The sequence below is a fragment of the Tachyglossus aculeatus genome, chromosome 5 (genome assembly GCF_015852505.1).
Source record: "Tachyglossus aculeatus isolate mTacAcu1 chromosome 5, mTacAcu1.pri, whole genome shotgun sequence".
NCBI classification, from domain to species: Eukaryota; Metazoa; Chordata; class Mammalia; order Monotremata; family Tachyglossidae; genus Tachyglossus; species Tachyglossus aculeatus.
In genome coordinates, this window is record NC_052070.1 from 103,947,163 (window position 1) to 103,970,439 (window position 23,277).

The window sequence follows — 23,277 nt, forward strand, 5'->3', positions numbered from 1 at the left end:
AGAACCCTATTAGTACTATTACTACTATCACCATTGTTACTATCCCTATAACTGGCATAGAGAAGAGTTAAAAGGAGGAAGCAGGAACTCCTGCCTCTAAAATATTCATATCCTATTCAAACTCAGCCTGAAAGAGTAACCAACGAAAGTAAAAATTTCTAAAAGACACTCTAAAGGGCAAACCACAGGAACAACTACCTGTAAATCCTCGGTCAGGGTGGCTGAACCGGTTAGAATGTAGGGTGAATGTGGCATGAAGAATGTGAACAAAGAGCTTTAGGGCAAGGATCAGTGGATACCTTTCCCCGCTCTAGTGTCTGGATCAATCTTATCCATTTGTACCCTTCCATGCATTTTCTCCAGGGAATACAAAGCTGGAAACTAGACGTTGTACTTTCAGGAAGCTTTGTTGCAGCATATCCTGAAGTAAACATTTGTCAGGATGGACTTTATGGCTAGAGCACAGTGTCTTTAAGTCTTAGCTCAGCCCCCTTAGATTTGTAAACCCCTCTATGAGAACTGCCAATCAATTTTACAATCTTGGTCAACTTCTGTCTTTCCACATAGATTAGCAATTGGGAAACTCCCACTGAACAGTATAAAAAAGCCTGTCTAGGCCTATGCAGAGTCACAGTCACTTCAGTTAAGAGAAATGATGGTCTCAATTTTCCTATCTGTGCTGCTGCAGCTGCAATGCTCTAGTTTAGTAGTGACAACTGCAACAAGTATCATGGCTGCACATCAACTGACTACAAGTGCATACACCTCAAATGCACTACATTCAAATACACTGCTTCCGACAGCACCGACTTTGTCAGCACCGACTTCAAACCTGTCCCAACCTGAGGTAAGGCTGTGCATGGCACATATAATTCTGAACTCTTCTTCTTCCCTCTTGCTCTTGAAGCCCTTCACAATTCCTTGAATTCTCCTGAATTGTTTTAAACTCCTAATAAACTGGCCGTATGCTTTATTAATAAAATTGAAACAATCAGACATAAGCTCCCTAAAATCTCCCCTGCTTCTATCCCTCCCTTCTCCTGCCCCTTCTTTGACTCTCCCATTTTTCACAGCAGTATCTCAAGAGATCTCCTGTTTTCTCTCAAAATCTATACCCCTTACCTGCACTTCCAACCCCATCTCTTTATATCTTATAATAATAATAATATCGACATTTACTAAATGCTTATTATGTGCAAAGCACTCTTCTAAGCGCTGGGGAGGTTACAAGGTGATCAGATTGTCCCACAGGGGTCTCACATTCTTAATCCCCATTGTACAGATGAGGGAACTGAGGCACAGAGAAGTTAAGTGACTTGCCAAAGTCACACAGCTGATAATTGGCAGAGCTGGGATCAAAAGACTTGCCTATTCCCTCCCTGTCTGCCATCTTTTTACTGTTCACTAGCCAATGGCATCTTCACCACTACTTTCAAACATTCTCATGTATCCCCAATCCTAAAAAACTCTCCCTTGACCCCGCAGCTCCCTCCTGTTATCACCCCATCACCCTGTCTCCCTCCTTCCATTCCTTTCCAGCCTCTTAGAGTGAGTAGTCTACATCCACCTTTTCCACTTCCTCTCCTCCAATTCCCTACCATACCCCTCTTGATCTGGCTTCCACCCCTTCACTCCACAGAAAACACCTTCTGTTAGGTCACCAATGATCTCCTTGCCAAATCCAATGGGCTCTACTCCATCCTAATCCTTCTCGACCTCCCAGCTACCTTGGACACTGTGGCCAATCTCCTTCAACTGGAAACATTATCTAACCCTGGTTTCACTGATACTGTCCTTTCCTGGTTCTTCTCCTACCTCTCTGGCAGCTCGTTTTCAGTCTCTTTTGCTGGCTCTTCCTCTTCTTCCCACACATTAATTGTGGGAGTCCCTCAAGGCTCAGTCCTAACCCCACTTCTGTTCTTCATCTACACCCACTCATTGTGAGAACTGATACACTCCCACGGGCCCAACTAACATCTCTTTGTGGGTGATTCCCAAATCTGCATCTCCAGTCCTGATCTTTTTCTTGCTTTTCAGTCTTGTATTCTCTCCTGCCTTCAGTATATCTCAACTTGGAGGCCCCACTGACACCTCAAACTTAACAGTGTTGAAAATGGAATTTCTCATATTCCCACCCAAATCCTGTCCTCACCCTGACTTTCCCATCACTGTAGACAGTACCATCATTCTCTCTGTTTTATATGCCCATAACCATTGCAATTTCCTTCTTTTTTATAGTATTTGTTAAGCACTTATTATGACCCAGGCACTGTACTAAGGACTGGGGTTGAGACCAGCTAATTAGGTTGGACACAGTCCAAGTCCCACATGGGGCTCACAGTCAATCCCCATTTTACAGATGAGGTAACTGAGACAATAAAAAGTTGTCCAAGGTCGTGCAGCAGACAAGTAGTAGAGCAAGGATTAGAACTTAGGTCCTTCTGACTCCTGTGACGTTTGATTTACTTGACTCATAATAATAATTATGGCATTTGTTAAGTGCTTACTATGTTCCAGGTACTGTACTAAGCACTAGTGTTTGTTGAGCACTTACTATGTGCCAGGCACTGTACTGAGCGCTGGGGTGGACACAAGCAAATTGTGTTGGACAAAGTAACAGTCCCACTTGGGACTCACAGTCTCAATGACCGTTTTACAGATGAGGTAACTGAAGCCCAGACAAATGAAGTGACTTGCCTAAGGTCACACGGCAGACATGCGGCAGAGATGGGATTAGAACCCACTACCTTCTGACTCCCAGACCCATGCTCTATCCACTGTGGCATACTGCTTCTCATATTTGTCAAGTGCTTACTATGTGTCAAGCACTGTTCTAAACACTGGGGTAGATGCAAGATAATCAGCTAGACACACTGTCCCACTTTACAGATGAAGTGACTGAGACCCAGAAAAGTGAAGTGACTTGTCACACAGCAGACAAGTGGCAGAGCCAGGATTAGAACCCAGGTCCTTCTGACTTCCAGGCCCATGCTCTATCTATACAGTAGGCCATGACTCATCTCTCTGATTTAACCCACACATTCAGTCCATCACTACATCCTGTTGGTTTAACCTTCGTAACATTACTAAAATCCACACTTTGCTCTCCATCCAAACAGCTAACACATTAATCCAAGCACTTTTCCTATCCCACCTTGATTACTGCATAAGCCTCCTTACTAACCTCCCTGCCTCCTGTCTCTCCTCACTCCAGTCCGTACTTCACTTTGCTGACTGAATCAGGTTTCTAAAAATCCATTCAGTTCATGTTTCTTCACTCCTTGATAACTTTCAGTTGTTGACCATCCACTACTACATCAAACAGGAACTCCTTAACGTAGGCTTTAAAGCACTCAATCAGCTTGTCCCCTCCTATCTTACCTCACTGATTTTCTACTGCAACCCAGCCTGTACACTTTACAACTTTAATGCCAACCTACTCACTGTGCCTCAATGGCATCTATCACGCCACCGTCCCCTCACCCACTTGCCTGATGATTAGCATATAACCACCCCATTCATTGATTTATTATTTTAATCATATTAATTGAGCACTTACTGTGTGCAAAGCAATCAATCAATCAATCAATCATATTTATTGAGTGCTTACTGTGTGCAGAGTACTATACTAAGCCCTTGGGAAGTACAAGTTGACAACATATAGAGACAGTCCCTATCCAACAGTGGTCTCACAGTCTAAAAGCACTGTACTAAGCACTTGGAAGAATACAATATAGCAATAAATAGACACATTCCCTGCCCACAGTGAGCTTACAGACTAGAGATGAGCTTACAGTCTAGTGCTTAGTATATGCTTGGCACATAGTAAGTGGTTAATTCATCTCACAGCTATTATTATCCTCTCTTAGACTGTGAGCCCCATGTAGGGCAGGGACTGTTTCTGACCTGATTATCTTTGAATCTATCCCAATGTTTAGCATAGTGCTTGGCACATAGTAAGGGTTAATAAATGTCACAATCATTATTACTGCATAGAACATAAATGGGGAGAATGAAGCATACTAGGGAAGAAATCTACCAGATTCATCTCTCCTGTCCTAGGAAAAGTAGATGGCCTAGTGGAAAGAACATGGGCCTGACAGTTAGAGGATGTGGGTTCTAATCTCACTCTGTCACTCACTTGATGGATGACATTGAGCAACTTAACTCTTAAGTGAAGAGTTAACTTACACTTAACTTCTCTTTAGCTCAGTTCTCTATTTGGTAAAATGAGGATTCAACACTCATTCATTCATTCATTCATTCATTCATATTTATTGAGCACTTACTGTGTGCAGAGCACTGTACTAAGTGCGTGGGAAGTACAAGTTGGCAACATATAGAGACAGTCCCTACTCAACAACGGGTTTCCTCCTTCTTAGACTGTGGGCCCCTTAAGGGACAGGGACAGTATCTGACCTGGTTATCTTGTATCTACCCCAGCACTTATTACCCTGCTTGGCACATGGTAGGTGTTCAACAAATAGTACAACTATCATTATTATTATGCCTGTTGTGTGAGCCATAAGATCAGTGAGCTGATCAGGAACCTTCCGTGTGGGGTGAGAGGGGTTATCTGCAAGGCATGTAATAATAATAATAATAATGAAGGTACTTGTTAATCACTTACTAGGTATCAGACACTGTACTAAGCAGTGGGGTGGATAGAAGCAAATCGAGTTGGACACAGTCCTTGCCCCATGTGAGGCTCACAGTCTCAATCCCCATTTTACAGGTGGGGTAACTGAGTCTCAGAGAAGTGAAATGACTTGCCCAAGGTCACACAGCTAATACGTGGAGGAGCCATGATTAGAAACCATGACCTTCTGACTCCCAGGCCTGGGCTGTATCCACCACTTCAAACCATTTCAAAAGGATTTCTCCTACTATTAAAAAATGTGCATCAGACTTGTTAATTTGCATGTCGTCCTAGAGTAAATTAAAAAAGCTTAGTTCAACAGCCAAGAAATTTGGATATATAATGGAAGTGACATCTGCTCCTTAATAAAAGTGGCCTGAGTGTCCAAGAATTTGTATATTCAGGAGTGATAAACCATTTTAAAAGTCTGGCTCTCTCTGAGGCTTTGAAGGTAAAACTGTCTCAAGTAAACCAGGAAGATAATTTAAAATTGGTCGTTATCTCTTAACTATATTATGTCCCCCAACTATATTGTCTCCCCCAATCAGCATTCTGAATTATTTTATCCCTGATGCATGTTTTTATTTGCTCAAAGAATTGTCTTTTGAAGGACCCAAATATTTCCTGACTGACTTGTGAGAAGATTATTTTCTTTCCTGATCAATCAATCAATCAATCAATCGTATTTATTGAGCGCTTACTATGTGCAGAGCACTGTACTAAGCGCTTGGGAAGTACAAATTGGCAACACATAGAGACAGTCTCTACCCAACAGTGGGCTCACAGTCAAAAAGGGGGAGACAGAGAACAGAACCAAACATACCAACAAAATAAAATAAATAGGATAGAAATGTACAAGTAAAATAAATAAATAAATAAATAAATAAATAAATAAATAAATAGAGTAATAAATATGTACAACCATATATACATATATACAGGTGCTGTGGGGAAGGGAAGGAGGTAAGACGGGGGGATGGAGAGGGGGACGAGGGGGAAAGGAAAGAAGGGGCTCAGTCTGGGAAGGCCTCCTGGAGGAGGTGAGCTCTCAGCAGGGCCTTGAAGGGAGGAAGAGAGCTAGCTTGTCGGATGGGCAGAGGGAGGGCATTCCAGGCCCGGGGGATGACGTGGGCCGGGGGTCGATGGCGGGACAGGCGAGAACAAGGTACAGTGAGGAGATTAGCAGTGGAGGAGCGGAGGGTGCGGGCTGGGCAGTAGAAGGAGAGAAGGGAGGTGAGGTAGGAGGGGGCGAGGTGATGGAGAGCCTTGAAGCCCAGGGTGAGGAGTTTCTGCCTGATGCGCAGATTGATCGGTAGCCATTGGAGGTTTTTGAGGAGGGGAGTAATATGCCCAGAGCGTTTCTGGACAAAGATAATCCGGGCAGCAGCATGAAGTATGGATTGAAGTGGAGAGAGACACGAGGATGGGAGATCAGAGAGAAGGCTGGTGCAGTAGTCCAGACGGGATAGGATGACAGCTTGAATGAGCAGGATAGCGGTTGGGATGGAGAGGAAAGGGCGGATCTTGGCAATGTTGTGGAGCTGAGACCGGCAGGTTTTGGTGACGGCTTGGATGTGAGGGGTGAATGAGAGAGCGGAGTCGAGGATGACACCAAGGTTGCGGGCTGATGAATGATTCATGTTAGTTTTCATTTAAAGAAAAATAATAATACATATTAATTCCATCCAAAAATGTTTTCTAATTCATAGTTATGATACTGTCTCTTGTGAAGACCTTCTGTCTTCAATCAGTCAATTTATCAATTAATAGTATTTATTGAGTGCTTATTCTGTGACTAGCACTATATTAAGCACTTGAGCATGCAATAGAATTGGAAGACATGATTCCCATCTTCAAGAGCTTAGAGCCTAGCAGAGGAGACAGACACTAAAATAAGTTAGGGGGAAGAAACAGTGTTTAAGGATATGTACACACATTTTGCCAGCACAAGGGAAAGCGAGTACTCAAATGTTTAGGTGAAATTGATTGTCCAGAAGAGGGGAAATAGGGCAGAGAATTGAGAGATTAACCAGGGAAAGACTTCTAAAAGTTTGCACTTTCAGAAGAATTTCCATGATGGGGAGTAATCAGCCAGATGTGAAGAGTGAGGGAATTTCAGTGAGAAAAGAGTATGTGAGCAAGACGTCAGCCACAAAAGGGTACAAGAATGAGGCACTGTGAGTAAACTGGGTTGAGAAGAAAAGTATGTGAGTTAGGATGAAATGAGAGAAGAGGAAGGATAAGTAGAGGAGATGAGGGAGGAGAGCTGATGGGGAGGGCTGAGTGGGGGCCTTGAAGCCAATGATCAGAAGTTTCTGTCTGATGGAGAAAGGAATAGACAGTCATCAGAGGCTTTGGGGAAGGGCAGGGAGGTGAAGTGCTTGATGTTTCACCTGCATTATGAATGCAAATAGAATCCTTTAACAGTATTACTATCTATGGTCACCAGCAGCATAGATTACCAGCAGCAGAGACAGATATAAGATCTTCCAAAATATCTGGATGTGTCCTAATCGTTACATCCAAGTATGTTCTGGATTTTACCCAATTTAATCTAAATTCTAACTCTTGAATCATTTTGTAAATTAGAATTCTTAAAATGTATTATATTTTCATTACTTCACTGCAAAAATGGAATTATGCCATTTTAGGAAACAATGATGAAAATAATATTATTTGTTAAGAGCCTACCAAGCACTGTAATAGGTGCAGTATTAGATACAAGATAATCAGGTCAGACAATATAATCAGGTCCACATGAGGCTCAAGGTCTAAGTAGGAAGGAGAAAATGCATTGAATCCCCATTTTACAGATGAGGGAACTAAGGCACAAATAAGTTAAGTGACCTGCCCAAGGTCACACAGGCAAGTGGCCGAGTCATAATTAAAATCCAGGTCCCTGACCCCTAGGCCAGTGTTCTTTCCATTTCTTTAAAATGGTTATTTGTAAAGTGCTTACTGTGCCCCAGACACTGTACTAAGCCCTGGGGTTGATACATGAGAATAAGGTAGAACACAGTCCCTGTATCACATGGTGATCACAGTCTAAAGGGGAAAGAGAACAGGTATTGAATTCCCATTTTACAGATGAGGAAACTGAGACACAGAGAATCAATCCATCAGTTACATCTATTGAGTGCTTACTGTTGCAGAGCTCTGTACTAAGTTATTGGAAGAGCACAGTGCAATAGAGTTGGTAGACATGTTCCCTGTCCACATGGAGTTTACAGTCTAGATGGGGAGACAGACATTAAAATAAATTACAGATTTCTATGTAAGTGCTGTGGGTTTGAGGAAGGGGTAAATAAAGGATACTAATCCGAGTGCAAGGGTGGCTCAGAAGGGAGAGGGAGTAGAGGAAATGAGGGCTTAGAGGGGGGAGAGCCCCTTGGAGGAGATGTGATTTTAATATGGCTTTGAAGGTAGGCGAGCACTAGCATTACTAACATTTAGCATCCCCATATTTCTGCATCACCTAAGCACTTATGTAATGTCTGTGTCCATATCTTTAAACACTATTGTTTTCATCTATTTGTAATTTATTTCAACATCTGTCACTCCTGCTAGATTATAAGGTCCTTGACTAACTCCATTTAATAATAATAATAATAGTAATAATAATGGTATTTGTTAAGTGCTTACAATGTGCCTAGCACTGTTCTAAGAACTGGGGTAGATACAAGACAATCATGCTGTCCCACGTGGGGCTCACAGTCTTAATCCCCATTTTACATATGAGGTAACTGAAGCACAGAGAAGTTAAGTGGCTTGCTCAAGGTCACACAGCAGACAAGTGGTGGAGCCGTGAGTAGAACCTACATCCTCTGACTCCCAAGTCCATGCTCTTTCCTTTGTCATGCTACTTTGTCCCACTCACTCATTCTATCCCATTTCACTCTCCTTAGTGCTTAATACAATCCTCTGTTCAGAGTAAATTCTAAACAAGCACTATTAACTGATTGGTAGCTCTCAGTTCTGTATCTATTAATCAATTGTATTTCCATTGTAGGAAAGTACAACGTAACAGAGTTGATAGACACGTTCCCTTTATTCTTGATGAAAAGCTATATCAGTAGGTGAGGTTTCCCTGGGGCAGCCTGGTGTTGAGGTATCCAGTTTTTTACTGCACATTCTGATTTTCAGCTGGACTTCCCCCTGTCTGGGTGCTTTTATACCCATTAAATTCTTTCTTTGCTTTGAGATTTCCTCCTCTGTGACTCCTGTGCCACATCCTGTTGCTCAGACACTGGCCAGACTTCACAAGCTGGCCTGGGAGGAAAGCACAAGGGCTCTGGAGCAAGTGAGGAGCTCAAGGTTTCCCCTGGAGAAGTCTTCTAGGATTATGTGAAATTTACAAATTTCCAGAAAATGGGGCCTGCAATGTCATCACATTACGCTGCATGGCCGGTGTCACACACATCACAAACATTTCCTTGTCCAGTATATGGAAGGGCTGTCACTGGCCAACCTAGTTGGTTTATAACCTCCATTTTCTCTAAGTGCTATCAAGTCCATCATACTGAACTAGTTTTACAAAGCAATGCATACATTGTTCCTTACTTCTGTTCCTGTTAGGCTCTTCAACAGCCTAGCCAGAAGGCTTCAGATTATTTGACATCTGCTGAGTTGTTTCATTCATTCATTCAACTGTATTTATTGAGCGCTTACTGTGTGCAGAGCACTGTACTAAGAACTGAAGTGATCAGTTAGTAACCTTGCTGGTTAAAACACTCCTGCAGTCTGATCTCTATTTCCCATGTTTTTTACATATGAGAATTACATCACTTTCTTTAAATTTCCCTGTGGTCCACGTTACTTCTTGAGAAGTCTCTTACTCAGTGATATGCTCCCAAGCACTCAGTACAGTGTGCTGCACATAGGAGACACACTTTAAATATGGTTGATTAAATTGATTAATTATTACCCAGATACTGGTGCATTAAGAGCCACAGGACCCTGCCATTTTTTGTGAAGTACACATCAGAAGTACTGGAGTAAAAAAATAAAATAAAAAACCCTCTGTTTTCCTTCTTTGGGAGGGTCCTGATGAAAGAGGTTACATTATCTAATTGCAGCAGATGTGGGAGTCAAGGGGATTGGCAGAAATTGAATGCACAGAGGATGTAATCTTTGCTGTGGCAAACAGAACTCCCAAAATCTAAGTGGTGTGGAACAAGTCTCTTAAAACTTTGCAGATCACTGCTGCTTCCTTGCGACACTTACAGAGAGACCTTCAGTGCTGACATCTATTGCGAGGAGCTCTGGAACAAAGGCCCTGTGAAGCAGTAAGATGAAATAAAAAATGTATGGTGAATGCTCAACTTGGAAATAAAGTTTCCAGGACTGGCTTTTTGTAACAATATTAAAAAAAGTTAATTGTAGTGGGATGCCCCTGGGGAAGAAAGATGGGGACAAAGGGAGATCAAGATCTTTCAAATCTGTCATTTAAAAATATGCACCGGCATTGAAGCATGAGACTGAATATCTTAAAGGAACATCAAATATAGTAAAATGAGTTTTCTGGAAATGGGTGAACTGTAAAACTTTTATTTCAAATAAGAAGGAAGAACTTTGAAGTTAGTTTTCCCACTCATACACTGCACTATTTCTAAGTAGTAGCACGTATGGTAGAAACCAGTATTGCTAGATGTTACTTAGATATAAAAGTCTTGGGCTGCTTTTTGGCTCTCCATCTCTCTCTCTCTCTCTCTCTCTCTCTCTCTCTCTCTCTCTCTCTCTCTCTCTCTCTGCCTTATAGTGTGTTCATAGATTTGTGACTCCCATCTCCTTCATTTGATTGTAAGCATCTTAAGGGCAGGGATTGGGCCTAGCATAGTGGTCTCTACCAAATAGGCCTTCAATGCATGTTGTTTAACATGATGATAATTAATTGTGATGGGAAAGACAGTGGGCTATCGGACTCTCTGGGTGACCTTAGTATTCAGTTTTCTCCAGTCTAGCCAGGTGTTCTTCCTGAGAATGTGGTCCAACCCTACTATGTTTCCCTGCCCCAGGTAGCTTTATTTCCCATAATAATAATAATGATGATGATGGTATTTGTTAAGCGCTTACTATGTGCAAAGCACTGTTCTAAGCGTTGGGGGGATACAAGGTGATCAGGCTGTCCACGTGGGGTTCACAGTCTTAATCCCCATTTTACAGATGAGGTAACCGAGGAACAGAGAAGTTAAGTGGCTTGCCCAAGGTCACACAGCAGACAAGTGGCAGAGCCAGGAATCGAACCCATGATCTCTGACTCCCAAGCCCATGCTCTTTCCACTGAGCCATTCTGCTTCTCTAACTGCCACTTCATCATTCTCCTCTCCCATTCCCTACAAAGTCCCCCAACAGCCTTTAGTGATTTTTCTTGCAAGGGATTTTCCCCAACTAAGCCCTCATTTCCTCTTCTTCTACTCCCTTCTGCATGACGTTTGAACTTGGATTTTCACCCTTCATTCATCCCACTCTCTATTAATCATTCTTTCATTCATTCAGTCATATTTAATGAGTGTTCACTGTATGCAGAGCACTATACTAAGCGCTTGGAAGAGTACAATTCAACAGTAAACAGACACAATCCCTGCCCAAAATGAGTTCAATCAATGGTATTTATTGAGTACTTACTATGTGCAGAGCACTGTACTAAGCACTTGGGAGAGTACAACAGAAATAGAAAATACGTCCCTTGCCCATAATGAGCTTACAACTCTCATCACTTATATCTGTATATATATATATATCTTATATCTGTATATATATATCTTATATATATCATATCTGTAATTTATTTGTTTACATTAATGTCTTTCTCCCTCTGGACTGTAAGCTCCTTGGGGAAGGGAAAATATCTCCCAATTCTGTTATATTATGTTACACTCTCCCAAGCATTAGCACAGTACTCTGCACACAGGAAGCACTCAATAAATACCATTGATTGATTGAGTCATTGTCACTGATTGATTGAGTCAGTGTGACCACTTCTGAGAGTGAAAGACCAGGCAGGGTTCTTACTTAGTGTAGCTCTAACTGGGGTGAATATGTTAATCATTATCTCTCTCCTTTAATCCTTTTCATTGGCTGAGCTTCACTTTTCGGTCCTTCATGAAAGATCTTCAGTGGCTTGGTTCAGCTGGCAGCTTTTTCCTGGAACAGTCTGGGTGTTTATGAAGATAGTGGATCCTCCATGCATCTCTTAGGTTCTTGTGTGCTTCATCTCATACCCTGACCTTATTTTTTTCAGTTCGTGTCCAACTTCACCGGCTCTGTGGATGACCATGGAACCTGCCAGTGCTCCGTCTCCCTACCATACACTCCCTTCCCTGTTCCCTTCCTTGATGGAAAGCCTGATATTAACCACCCATGACCTCTCAGAGAAATTTTACAGCGAACTTACTAAAGTAAGTAGTCCTTTTCTTTTCTTTTTTCAAATACATGCCAACATTCTTGGAAAGTAAGGAAATGAGAAAACCTATAATGATAGGCTGGTCAGTGTCACCCGTCGTCTGGGGACGGGTTCGTTCAGTGATCGGCCAGGCGAGAGAGAGAGAGAGAGAGGCCAGGGACGGAAAGCCTGAGTTTTATATAAAATTTATTCCGCGAGGCAAATTGAATTTATGTAATTGTTTTGTTTAGGCGCAATGGATTGCACTTCCCTTTCGGGAGGAATATAACCAATTAGAAATATTAGAGCTTCCCTACACAGGAGGAACACAATCATATGTTAATTGCACGTGGGTGAGGCGGCTAGCTCTCACCCATGTGCATTTCCCACTCGGGAAGAATCCACTTACTTTCCCACATGGGAAGAATTCATTACATTACCTGCACACGTGGTGGGTGGCTAGCTCTCACAATGTGCTCTCCCTACATGGGAGGAATCCACTAATGATTCCCATCAGCAGCGGCGTACCTGGGTCCGACCAACGAGACACTCACCCGTCCCGCGGCCCTTGCCTCATTGTGTTGGTTCTGGTCGTAGAGTGGGCATCTGGCCTTCTGGGCAGAGAGACACGTGTGTTGCTGCTGCTGCTGCATGTCCTGGTGTTCTGACCCTGAAGTTCAGAGCCGACAGGTATTTATTGCCTGTGCCCCTAGGCCATTCCAGGTTCCGGCCTCAGTCTATCCAGTCTCTGCCCTCCCCCCTCCTCCATACCTAATTGATTTGCACGGGAGCGAAGGACACCTTCTGTGTTCCCGGCTTGGGTTGTCAATCTAGCAGATTTGGTCGTGGGGGCGGTATCCCACCCTCACTTCTGAGTTCTGCCTGCTGGCTCAGGTGGTCATGAGATAGCTTTTGATCTTGAGATGGCCGGTACCCAAGGGTCACCTCGGGACAGTCAGGCGTCATGAATCTCCTTCCCTTCCTTTCAAGGTGAGGATACCAGTGGCATTTACAATATATGCTGTTGCAGCACATTTTGACACAATGTGGTTTTCATTACATAGTTTGGTTGGGACACCATTGTGAAATTAGGGAATGTTCTTCCACTGGTTATGACATGATGTGATGTCAAACGAAACAGTTTTGCACACATGTGGAGTCAGGCAAGGGGTGAACTCAACAGCATGTGTTGGCTTGAATGCAAGATTCTTCAGAAACACAACACCCATGTTATGGGAGCAATGAATGTATTGGGTAAATGCAAATTATTTTGTTGACCATCCTCAATTTTGCATTTATAAAAGGAAAAAGATGAGTTTATAAGGAAAATAAAGTCAGTACTCTGGCATAGAATCATGGGTTTCATTAAGCTTTGTAGCTAGGCAGGACATATTTTTGTTGAAAGTCAGGGCAGGGAATCAGAATTCCTGCCCATCCCTCCCCGGTCCCTCTTGTCCACTGTGAGAGCAAGAGGTAAAGGAAAACATTATGGGGTGAAAATCCCCCAGAATTCTGAGGTGTCCCTATTGTAAGCTCCTAAATGTTTATTCTATGGAGGATGCCACAACTGGGACCCAGAAAACTGAGCACTTAAAATGAGCAAGAGAGATTGCAGGTTGACTAGAGATTATAGGCTGACCAGTTTATCTGATACAATTTCACTTCTGGGACATTAACATATTTCTTTAAATTGGCATAGATGGGCTACATAATTCCAGGACTACCTAAACCCATGTCTTCCCCAAGTTTTGTTCTCCAGCCTTCTCTCTGCCCCATGCCCCCTGTTTTTTGTCCTTGTCCTTTCTTCCCCTCATTCTTCTTTCCTTTCTCCTCCTTTTTCATCTGTTGAACTACTTTTGTACATCAGACTAACCATACTTGGTCTTAAAAGAACTCCAAGGGAGTTACCTTGCTATTGGGAACCAGAGATACTCCCCTTTGGCAGCAGGGCCTCTCTATCAGTTTGAAGGACTCCTCCCATGTCTGGCTGTCTTCAGGTGACCAGGTTCAATTTATCAGCAGATCAGGGCAGGGTGACATTCAAAAGCGGTAAGGCCAGGAAAATGGGGTGAGGCCAGAGAGAGGGCTGGAGGTAAAACAAAGAAGGGTAGAAGGGTGAAGTGGAAAAGAGGAGATGTAAAATGGAGAAAAAATGGGAGGGGAAAAGGGATGAAAGGGAAAAAGGAAAAAGAGAAAAAAGGAAATAGGGAAGAGAAGGGAAGAGGGAAAAGGAAAGAAAGGGGGAGAGAGGCAGAGGGTAGAATTGAGGAGAGAGGCAGTGGAGATGAGGAGAAGCCCTTGTCAGCTTCATCTACTGTTGCCTCATCTGGTATTCCCGCTTGGTGGCTCTGGTTCTGATCTCTCCCCAGTGCAGAGGTGAAATCTAGTCCTGGAGCCGCAGGCCAAGGCTTTCTGGGTGACAAGTGGTATCTTCCCCCATCTCCCTGCCAGCCCCCTTCTCCTTCCAATATGGCTAAGATGCAGGTGCATCTCAGACCAGTTTTTTTTTTTCCTGAGAGCTTTTTAGGACAGAGTTGGGCTCAAAGAACCTAATATGGGAGGAGAGACAGACCTCTCAAATTTCAGGACTGTCCCATCTAAATCAGAATGTCAGATCCCCTTCAGCTAGCTGGAGGAGGGAAAGGGAGGGAATACCGAAGATTATAAGGAAAAAGACTGCCCAGGGAAAACTTGACGTAGTCCATATTTAGATATCTCCCGCCTCCAGTCCTCACTCTCTTAGTAGACTTAAAATTAATGGGAAAAGTCTCCAATAAAGAATTCAGGTAAAAGAGATGATTGAATTTTGTATTCTCATTTAATCCATTTCCTTTTAAATTACAATCATCTAGAGGTTTTATGGCAGAATCGGAGGTACATTATCAAACCAAATATACATTTGGGCCAACTATCTCAATTTCAAATGTAGTTATCCTCCCCAATGAAATGATTGTATGGATGAGGCCCCACTTTCAACCTGAGTTGGTAGATAAATATTCAGAGTTTAAATGAGTTATCCAGGAAAATGTCTTTGACTGCTCTAGGAGTGAAGCTTCTTAAGAAATAAAATGTCCTGGAATTAATAAGCCCAAAAAGCACAGCACTAAATTATAAATTCCATCTATTAGTATTCATAACCTTTTCCTAGCATAACCAAGAGCATATAAGAAGTTGTGCCTAAAAACAGAAAAAAAGTGGAGGAGAAGTGTAGGTAAAGACTTTTTTGGTTAAAATCACTTTCTTTGCAATAATGGAAGCTAATGATTTATATGTACTCACTTGTTGGAAAAAATATGAAGGGCCTTTTTAATATACACAGTGCTTGAGGGTAAATGGATAACGATAGATCTGTGAAAATGGGAGTTTGTATATGCTGTCTTTTTGTAGGGGCTGGAAGCATCTGCTTGCTTTGTAACTGGTTGGGTCAAAAAACAGATAGGGAAACTTTTAGATAGGAAAGGCAGTAGTGGGCACTTAAAGTCCTGATTGAGCCACAATAGAATCTCACTGTTGAGTATCAAGACAAATCAGTCACCTGGGGCTGCAGAACAGCAAACCGCACACACACACACACACACACACACACACACACACACACACACACACACACACTTCTTGTAGTGTTGATAATTGGTGTCTACCTGACTTTGCTGTTGTAGCAGGCACCTGAAATATAAAACCCATGCACCTAGTACTGAATGCAAAGCCCTTTGCAGGATTTATGTGTGTGAATATATTACTACTGCTACTACTACTAATAGTAATATTAATATTGATAGTACTCTTTGTGAAGTGCTTACTCTGTGGCAAGCACAGTACTAAACGCTGGGGAAGAAACAAATAAACATGGCCTAGTGGCAGGAGCAGGGGTTTGGGAGTCAAAGGATGCAGGTTCTAATCCCAGGCCTGCCTCTTGTCTGCTGTGTGACCTTTGGCAAGTCACTTAACTTCCCTGGGCCTCAGTTACCTCATCTGTAAAATGGGGATTAAGACAATGAGCCCCAAGTGGGACAACCTGATTACCTTGTATCTACCCTAATGCTTGGCATATAATAAGCACTTAACAAATACCACAATTATTAAATAACCAGTTGTTCACAATGCCTGTCCCAGTAGAAGGCTCACAGAAAAGGCAGAAAGGGATTATATCCCCACATGTATATATGTAAATATGCAAATACATATATGTGTATGTGTGTATATCACATATGTAAAAACATTAAATATGTTGTAAAGGATTTTGGAGCTGGTAAAAGATTTACAGGACAGATTCTTTCTTTGATGCAGTAGCCAAACCAAAAACATTCCATTCCTCAACACAATTTTCTTGTCTTATGCCGTTGAGTCAACTCAGACCCACAGCAATGCTATGGGCACATCTCTCCAGAACGCCCCATCTCCATCTGCAATCCTTCTTGTAATGTATCCATAGAGTTTTCTTGGTAAAATACAGAACTGGCTTACCACTGCCTCCTTCCAAGCAGAAAATTTTATTCATTCATTCATTCATTTAATCGTATTTACTGAGCACTTACTGTGTGCCCGTGCCACTGCTGCCCAGCACAGGTGAGTTTTGACTTGTAGCAGATTGTCTTTCACTCACTATTCATTCATTCAATCATATTTATTGAGTGCTTACTGTGTGCAGAGCATTGTACTAAGTGCTTGGAAAGTACAATTCAGCAACAGAGACAATCTCTACCCAACAGTGGGCTCACAGTCTAGAACGGGAGAGACAGACCACAAAACAAAGCAAGTAGACAGGCATCAATAGCATCAAAATAGATAAATAGAATTATAGATATATGCATCATTAATAAAATAAATAGAATAAAAAATAAGTACAAATGTACACATGTGCTGTAGTGCAGGGAGGTGGGTAGAGCAGAGGGAGGGAGTAAGCATGACGGGGAGGGGAGAAGGAGAAAAGGAAAAGTGGGGCTCAGTCTGGGAATTCAAGGCAGCGTGTGTAGACAACTCGTTCAAGCAGTTTGGAAAGGAATGGTAGGAGGGATATGGGGCGATAACTAGAAGGTGAGGTGGGGACAAGAGAGGGTTTTTTTAGGATGGGAGAGACATGGGCATGTTTGAAGGTAGAGGGGCAGGAACCAGTGGAGAGTGATCGGTTGAAGATGGAAGTTAAGGAGGGGAGAAGGGATGGAGCGAGAGATTTCATGAGATGAGAGGGAATGGGGTCAGAAGCACAGGTGGCCGGAGTAACACTTGAGAGGAGGGAGGAGAGCTCCTCAGAGGATACTGCGGGAAAGGGTGGGAGAGTAGCAAAGAGTGTTGAGAGCCGGGGGGTTGGAGAAGGGGGGGGAAGTGACTTTGGTGAGGTCGGACCTGATGGATTTAATTTTGTAAATGAAGTAGGAGGCCAGATCGTTGTGGGTGAGGGAAGGAGGAGGGGGAGGAACCGGGGGCCTGAGCAGGGAGTTAAATGTACGGAAGAGCTGGCGGGGGTGATGGGCATGGGTGTCAATAAGGGAGGAGAAATAGTTTTGTCTGGCAGAGGAGAGGGCTGAGTTAAGGCAGGAAAGGATAAACTTGAAGTGAACGAGGTTGGCATGGTGTTGAGACTTTCGCCAGCAGCGTTTGGCAGCTCGAGCATAAGAGTGAAGGAGGCAGACAGTGGTAGTGATCCAGGGCTGTGGGTTAGTGGTACGAGAGCGGCGAAGGGAAAGGGGAGCGAGTGAGTCTAGCTGAGTAGAAAGGGTATAGTTGAGAGCAGCAATCTGATCATCAAGATTGGGTAGAGAGGAGAGGGAGGCGAGGTTGGGTGTGAGGCGCTCAGAAAGATGGATGGGGTCAAGAGAGTGGAGATCTCTGTGAGGGAGTAATATGGATTTACAGGGGAAAGGAGTGTGAGTGAGGAGGCAGGTGAGAAGATTATGATCAGAGAGAGGGATTTCAGAGTTGGTGAGGGTGGACACAGTGCAGCGATAGGAGATGATGAGGTCGAGGGTATGACCAAGTTGGTGAGTGGGTGAGGTGGGGTGGAGCAAGAGGTTTGCAGCGTCGAGGAGAGATAGAAGGCAGGCGGCAGAGGAGTCATCAGGGATATCCATGTGGATGTTGAAGTCTCCTAGGATTAGAGTGGGCATGGAAAAGGAGAGAAGGAAGGTGAGGAGGGGTCAAAATCGTTAAAGAAGTTGGAGGTGGGGAGTTGTCTACACGTGCTGCCTCGAATTCCTCAACACCTACTCTCTCCTCGACCCCCTCCAGTCTGGCTTCCGTCCCCTACATTCCACGGAAACTGCCCTCTCAAAGGTCACCAATGACCTCCTGCTTGCCAAATCCAATGGCTCATACTCTAACCTAATCCTCCTCGACCTCTCAGCTGCCTTCTCCACTGTGGACCACCCCCTTCTCCTCAACACGCTATCCGACCTTGGCTTCACAGTCTCCGTCCTCTCTTGGTTCTCCTCATCTCTCGGGTAGTTCATTCTCAGTCTCTTTTGCAGGCTCCTTCTCCCCCTCCCATCCCCTTACTGTGGTGGTTCCCCAAGGTTCAGTGCTTGGTCCCCTTCGGTTCTCGATCTACAATCACTCCCTTGGTGACCTCATTCACTCCCACGGCTTCAACTATCATCTCTACGCTGATGACACCCAGATCTACAGCTCTGCCCCTGCTCTCTCCCCCTCTCTCCAGGCTCGCATATCCTCTTGCCTTCAGGACATCTCCATCTGGATGTCTGCCCGCCACCTAAAACTCAACATGTCCAAGACTGAACTCCTTGTCTTCCCTCCGAAACCTTGTCCTCTTCCTGACTTTCCCATCTCTGTTGACGGCACTACCATCCATCCCGTCTCACAAGCCTGCAACCTTGGTGTCATCCTCGACTCCGCTCCCTCATTCACCCCTTACATCCAAGCCGTCACCAAAACCTGCCGGTCTCAGCTCCACAACATTGCCAAGATCCGCCCTTTCCTCTCCAACCAAACCGCTACCCTGCTCGTTCAAGCTCTCATCCTATCCCGTCTGGACTACTGCACCAGCCTTCTCTCTGATCTCCCATCTTCGTGTCTCTCCCCACTTCAATCCATACTTCATGCTGCTGCCCGGATTGTCTTTGTCCAGAAACGCTCTGGGCATGTTACTCCGCTCCTCAAAAATCTCCGGTGGCTACCAATCTGCACATCAGGCAGAAACTCCTCACCCTGGGCTTCAAGGCTCTCCATCACCTCGCCACCTCCTGCCTCACCTCCCTTCTCTCCTTCTACAGCCCACCCCGCACCCTCTGCTCCTCTGCCGCTAATCTCCTCACCGGGCCTCGTTCTCGCCTGTCCCGCCATCGACCCCCGGCCCACGTCATCCCCCGGGCCTGGAATGCCCTCCCTCTGCCCATCCGCCAAGCAAGCTCTCTTCCTCCCTTCAAAGCCCTACTGAGAGCTCAACTCCTCCAGGAGGCCTTCCCAGACTGAGCTCCTTCCTTCCTCTCCCCCTCGTCCCCCTCTCCATCCCCCTCATCCTACCTCCTTCCCTTCCCCACGGCACCTGTATATATGTATATATGTTTGTACATATTTATTACTCTATTTATTTATTTATTTTACTTGTACATATCTATTCTAGTTATTTTATTTTGTTCGTATGTTTGGTTTTGTTCTCTGTCTCCCCCTTTTAGACTGTGAGCCCATTGTTGGATAGGGACTGTCTCTATATGTTGCCAACTTGTATTTCCCAAGCGCTTAGTACAGTACTCTGCACACAGTAAGTGCTCAATAAATATGATTGATTGATTGATTCATTGATTCATTGATTGGGAAGGCCTCTTGCAAGAGGTGAGCTTTCGGTAATATTTTGAAGGGGGGAAGAGAGCTAGTTTGTCGGATGTGAGGAGGGAGGGCATTCCAGGCTAGAGGTTGGACATGGGCCAGGGGTCGACAGGGCACTAGCCAGTTCCCAAGCCAGGAATGGAAATGCCTCTGCTTGACTTTCCCTCCCATTGTTGAGACTGGTAGAGCACCCTATCTGCAGCAAACAGTGGAAATAGAAAGTCTCTACACCTTCTATGGGCTGCAAAAATCTTGCTTTTGAGTCTTAGAAGACTCAGTATGGGTGCGGGGATGGTGTTAGTGACCCTAAATTGTCCACTGTAGCTGGCAGAAGACAAACCTGACTTCACCCACTAATGCCTGTCTCTGGTATTTTCTGTGGGGTGGTTGAAACCTGCCAAGATTTCCCCTCTGGAATTGCTTGTCAGGGTGCTGGTGAGGGAGGTTCTTGGCTGGTGACCAATTCTGGGACTCGGAGTAAAGGAAGAAAGTTCACAGGTATGTTCATCTCCTTTCCCACCCACTCTGTTTCTCCTTCACTGACTCCAAAATTCCCTTTATTTTTCAGTTAGCTGTTTGGCAAAGACCTCAGTGGTTCTTGTGGGAGGAAGGAGTAGTCTGCTCAACAGTGGTGCCTGAAGCTGACAGGGACATAGCAGTGTCTTCTGCTGGGAGGGTGTTTAGAGATATCCTTGTCCTCAGATTTCATCCTGCACCTCAGCCAGATATCTTTCAAAATGTGCTATTGTCTGCTGGGGTACCATCATCATCATCATCACCGTCATCTGTGGTATTTATTGAGTACTTACTGTGTGCAGATCACTGTACTGAATGCTTGGGAGAATACAACAGATTTAGTAGACACATCCCCTGCCCACAGCGACCTTGCAATCTAGAAGGGGAGATGTACCAGATGAGAGAATGCCAGGGACTCAGCACCCCCACCCTGCCATCACCACTACTATAAAAAATTATCAAGGACATGTCCTGCTGAAGATATCCCCAAATTGTATGCAAATAGGTAGCCCAAGCTATTGATCGATGCTAAAGAGGTAGGAACAATAACACGCTGGGTGCCCGAGGAACCATGTTAGGAATGAATTGTTTTTATCCCAGAGATCTTTCTTAATGGGGTTGCTACCTCTTCAGAACCAACACAAGTAAAATACATTTGCAGACCTTAATTTTCAGGAGAGGGAGATGCGATGGAAAGGTTCATGTAGCCCCACAGAAAACACCCTGGTTACAGAAATAGAGCAAGGCCAAAATCTGGTATAGAGAAAATCTTAGAGCCTGTCACTGGCATGAGAAGGATGTTTCATAAATAAAAAAGAGCCCTGAGGGGGAATGCTTTTGGCATGACTGCTTAACACTAAACTGGTGACTAATGGTAAGATCTCCGTTGATATAGAAATATATGAGTGCTGTATTGTTCAGAGATATTTTCTGTGACTGCTCAGTGTGAGAAACAAGGAGTTTTTGTCAGTTTGAGTTTGTTGGCCTTAGAGATCTCTTCCACCAAGTTCTCTACCCATCCTCAGTACCTGTGTCTATATGTGTCCGCATCCAATTATACATTCAATTATTTATTCTGCTTCCACAAATTGTAAATAATTTTATATCTGTTTCCCCCATTAGAGGGTAGGTCCTTCTTGTATTTCTGTTGGTCTTTCCCAAGATCTTAGTACAGTGTGTTTCCTCCAGGGGCTACTCAGTAAGCATCATTACCCTTGCCAAAGAGGTAAGAGGGGCTTCCTTTGAGAGTCTATTCTAGTACCTTTGGTTCAAACAATCTGGGAATGTTTCCACTTTGGCTTTTTAGGCCCATTGTCTTCTGGCTTTTCAAAACAATGTCACCCCGGGAGATACAGGCCAAAACTCCCATAGTTTCTAAAGTTTCCAGGGATTCAAAGTTTGATTCCAAAGCAATGTTATCCAAGCTTTTCATCCTATGGTAAGGACAGGCACAGCACACACAGTTGATAAGTGGCATGATTCAGATGCCACCTAAATGGTCTCCAGACATATTCGATTGATCTTTCCCTTAGCAAATGAGATTTCTGATTTACTTACTTCACAGCAAGCAGCTTTAAATTACTAGAGGAAAAGTATTCCAGGGGAGATTTGAAAAGCAATACTGCATGGCTTCCGGTTGAGTAAAATTTGGTCATCTTGCATAGAGATTTGGTTTTAGATCTTTGGATGATGTGTCAGCCTTGCAAGCAGGAACAACAAATGTCAGCTTACAAATATATCACCAGCCCTGGCTCAGATTCCTAGCGTTCTAATATTCATAGTGACAGTGGGAAGTTCTAAACCAATCAATCATGCGTGCTCTGCTAAATAGCAAAATAACATTTATTTATAGTCTCTAATTAGGTGCATATAAGCCTCTCTTAAGCAATTCCTCTGCAGCTTTATGTTGCTCCCAGTGTGTCCTCTCTCTCTCTGAAACTTTCCTTCTGGAAGGCTTTTGCTATCCTAAAAGTGATGAGCAACAGGACCTGAAGGAATACAGAAGCATTGCTACGGACTGCATTTTCCATTTTTATTAAAATTCCTCTTTGCCTGTAGCCTAATTTCTTTCAGTTCAGCAGCCTGTGAGTAAGCGCCAATTTGCAAGCCTGGATTCAGTATAATGATTTAGGGCAGAATTTTGAGTTCAGTGTCATACATATTGGACTCCTTCTGATGTTCGAGGAATCAAAAATAAAGCTTGGCATTGGATTTATAATAATTGTGGTATCTGCGAAAATTCTTACTATGTACCAAACACTGTACTAAGCATTGAGATAGGTACACTGTAATCAGATTGAACACAGTTCAACTGGGGAAAGGCTTCTGCACTATGATATTAGTGTTATTTTCACTGATGTATAACCTAAACTAAAAACAAACAACCAAAAAAAATTACACCACAATTGTTTTTAAATAAGCATTAGAGTTTGACTAATTAAATCCTTAAATTAAATCCCTGACATTTCTTTGAAAGATCAGTCATAGAAAGAACTATTGACTGAGTCTGCTTATAGGAATGTCCTTTTATGCGTTCCAGTCATTAAATGCACTGAGGGAATTTTGGGATCAGATATTCAAATATATGCACCAAATGTGTAATTTGGAGCTCTGATTGTGAGACTCAGCTTTTAGAATAAATGTGGGAGCATTCAATTATAGATGCTGTATTATACATGTTTGCCCATATGTATTGTTTGTTGAGTTGGTGTCCTATACTATAATTAGCACCCAAAGGCACAAACCTCATTCTATGCTCTAAAGAAATATCAGAAGTGAAAATTATCTTTCTCAGCTTGAATGAGATCCTGGCCATGGTCAGCAGGAAGAGACCTTTTCAGAAGCTTCTATCCATTTGTTAACCATGGACCAGGGGTCTGCAAAGCCCTCTGACACATCTGTGAAGTCTGAGCAGCAATAAATGCTATTTCCAATTTAGGCCACTGTAAAGTCAAGTAGCTTT

The 23,277-nt window shown here is 43.5% G+C and overlaps 1 pseudogene; it reads left to right on the forward strand.

The window, feature by feature from the left end:
* The first annotated feature begins 655 nt into the window (after positions 1–655).
* The window catches only part of LOC119928857, a 35,204-nt pseudogene continuing 12,582 nt past the window's right edge, over positions 656–23,277 (forward strand).